The sequence below is a fragment of the Dendropsophus ebraccatus genome, chromosome 12, assembly GCF_027789765.1.
Source record: "Dendropsophus ebraccatus isolate aDenEbr1 chromosome 12, aDenEbr1.pat, whole genome shotgun sequence".
Classification (NCBI taxonomy): domain Eukaryota; kingdom Metazoa; phylum Chordata; class Amphibia; order Anura; family Hylidae; genus Dendropsophus; species Dendropsophus ebraccatus.
The window spans coordinates 90,542,002-90,545,589 of NC_091465.1; positions in this window are offsets into that span (position 1 = coordinate 90,542,002).

The following is a 3,588-nucleotide window of genomic DNA, read 5'->3' on the forward strand; positions in this document are numbered from 1 at the left end:
GTTCTGTCTCGACTTCTTAATCCAAACCTTGTGTTACACGTGGAGTAACCTTGGAGTGTTGCTAACATATTCAGTGGCCTTGTGCAGATAAGTGAGGAGGGGCTGAAGCTGTGGAGTTGCCGTGGCCTGTGTCACAGGGAATGGTATTGAACCTGCTAGTGGGCTCTGGTGTTTAGGGGGCTACTTGTCACGGTGGCCAGGTGTGGTAACACCCACCCCCGGAGACAGTACAACCGGACCTTGGTTAGGACTAAGGTGAGGTGCGGAGTGAAGGTGCAGCGGTACACCTTTCAACTTTATTTAAGAGAAGTATCTTAGTGCAAAAATAGTAACAAACAGTTACAGTTACAAACAGTTGCGCTCAAGTAGTGCAAAAATCAGTAGAAATTAGAACGGGCAAAAAGATGAGTTAATAGAAGAAAAAACAGTGGAAGGTGTCAGGGACCGGATAGGAGGGCCCCCTTGCTGTGGTGAAGTGTCTATAGAGTTGTGGGGTAATCCACATACTCATGTGTATATATATATATATATATATATATATATATAAAATCTCTGCATATATGACTGCCTTCTGCCCCCCTAGTGTCAGGTTTCCGTCCTAATGGGGTAGTACGAGTCCCAGGTCTCTATCACTGGGTGGAGCTGGCTAGTACCCTGTTTCCTCCAAAATATGACATCCTCCAAATATAAGGCATAGTGGAGGATTTACAGGATAGTTTAAAATAAGGCATCACCCAAAATAAGGCATCCCCTGAACATAAGACCCCCAACACCACCCTCCAACACCAGGGTTATGTCTGGTTATGGTGGTTTATGATGAAAACTACTGTACAGTATAGAGTAAAAAAGATATCCCCTGAAAATAAGACCTAGTGTGGTGTCCCAAAGTTCGGTGCCCTAGGTGACCTGTCGCAAAGTTCTCTCAGTGGTGATAACGGTAGCATTCTCTGGTTTCACCACTAGGTGCCAGTGTTACGTTTGAACCTTGGTATATATTGCACAGCTGTAGTGAACAAAGGGTTACTGTTATTTTGTACCACATGGTCTATGCTGTCCTATAGGAGATACCCTTTCTTTCTGTACCTATCCCTGCTCTCCACACACAGCCCCTGGGAATATAGTTAGTTAGCCCCGTGTGTTAGCCCATGTGTATGGAGCAACTAGAGACACTCCACTTCTTTAGTATATCTATTGTTCTAGCTATGCAGTGCTAGATCCTACAAGGAGGACAAGTCGGACATCATCCCAGTCCATGCTGAGAACCTCTCTATACAGTGTAGGGCAGTATCCTAGAGAGAGAGGAACTGACCCGGATAGAGCAAAGCAACCGTAACAAAGGTCTACGTTCTCTATCTTGCAGAGCCGGTGACACCGGATAATTTCAGACACTTAGCTACACCGAGGTTACCTAGGCTGGGGCTTGTGTCACCATAGTAGGACGGGTAGCCTGACACTGCAGGGCAAAAGGTGGTCAGACAATAGTCAAAACATGGGCACAAGTATCTCTCAAGTATCCTCAAGTCTATCAAGTATTCTCTCTAAAGTTGCGGCAGAGCACACTACTACCCTGGGTTGGGACACCCCCCTCGACAAACTCCTCTCCTCTTCTCTCCAATGCTCATGATGCTCGTGATGATGTTGTGACAGGTGGTTGTGACAGCTCAGCCAAAGATGTAAGTGTAGTGACGACAGTGTTAGTCCAGTACACAGGTGTGGTGTTGGTACCTGCTTTGTGTTGTGGCTTGCTGTAAACTTGTCACAGTAGTCCTGAGTGGCAACTGACCCACCCTGACTCTCGGTACCACCACCTACAGAAAGAGGAAAATGACCCAAGGTGTACGTCTAGTGTGTATAGATGCTGGTGTGGAGGAAGGGAGGACTGAATCATGGTACACATAAAACAATAACCCTTAGTTAGCTTCAGCTGTGCAACACATAAGAGCACACATATAAAACACTGACATCTAGTGGTGAAACTAGAGAATACTACCTTCATCACCACTTAACCTAGAGTAAGAAACTTTTGCGACAGGTGTGAAGGAGAAGCATGAAACACTTGTGGTGGGACACCATATAAGACCTTGTAGGCAGGTGCAGAGAGCTTCCCGCTGGTGACCAGTGGGTCTGGCCGCTCTTTTGAGGTTGGGTGCAGTGTTCGTCAGGGTTGCCCTTTGAGTCCACTGTTATAGTGTTTGCCATTGATCCATTCTCTAGGAGGATTGATCGTGGACCGTTGGCAGGGGTTGATATTTCATTAAAAAAAATGGTCAACACATCCGATCTACACAAATGTGGTACTAATAAAAACTAGAGACCATAATGCAAAAAATCACACCCCCAAACAGCCCTGTAGGTAGAAAAATAAAAGCGCTATAAGAGTCACATAAGGACTTATGTAATCACACCTATCTGCAAAAAAAACAGTAAAACATTAGAAAAGGGAGGGCGAAAGCGGGCATAGCAGCAGCCCGTACATGAAGGGGTGGGCAGCAGGGGGTTAAAGGTGTTAGGCTGAGGAGGTCCATGTGGAGAGCACGGGACAGGGAGCAGGTAGCTGGGGACGCTAGGTTAGGCCAATCAAGGGACAGTTTGAGGAGTGGGTAGGCGTGTTTTGGGGGTCAGATATAGGGGAAGGGGGGGAGGGGCTTACTCACTCGCTCCTAGTGTCTGGACCTGGAAGCGCCCGCCCGCCCTGATTGTTTGGCTGGTGGGGTGGTTGGCTGTTCGTCCTACTATTCGTCCCGGCAGCTGGCGGAGGGGTGGTCGTGGATGGCACTGTGTGATGAGGTGTTTTAGTTAAAGGTGGTAACCCCCTCTCCTTTATATCGTCAGGAGGTCGGGGACCTGGTTGGTGTATTACCGCTTAAGCGGTGTGCTCGGAGATTCCTTAAGAATCGGTGGAAGCAGTGTGGGCAGATTTGCGGTGCGACAGGGGGACCTAAGGTTTTACACTGCTGATGGGCCATCCATTACCTCCCTGATTAGGTACACTGGGTTATATGCTGGTTATGTTTAGGGGGGGGGGGGGGGGTTGTTTATATATAGGATTGTTATATATTTATATGTTATTTAATTTTCAATAAAAGGCTGCTGTGGCCGTTAATCTCCAACGTTAAGCAGGTGTTGTGTCTTTATTTTAGGTAAGTGGGGAGCGGGGGTTGGGTTTAGGGGAAAGGTTACATACACCCCCGTAGTATGCCATACCCCTAATCAAGCTGTATAACCTGCATCAGGAAATTTAAAATGTACCTTTTATTTCTCACTTAAAATAAAAAAAAAATTAAAAAAAAATAGAAGCCAGTTTAGATGAATGTATGACTGTGTCCTAACCCGTTTATTTTACTAGGTTCATAATCCAGCTTGCGTAATTCTTCATTGTCGTTATTTCACACAATTAGTATTTTTTCCACTAATATTGCACCAATATTCCTCTATTGCATTTATATAGTTATTGCCCCCATTTATTCTATTGCACATAACTTCCTATTGCAACAATGTCCTTTAATAGTATTTTTTGCATAGTCCCTTGTTTAGTCATGCATAGTTTCTTTTCCATTATGTGTTTTTTCACAAAGATTATAAATGACT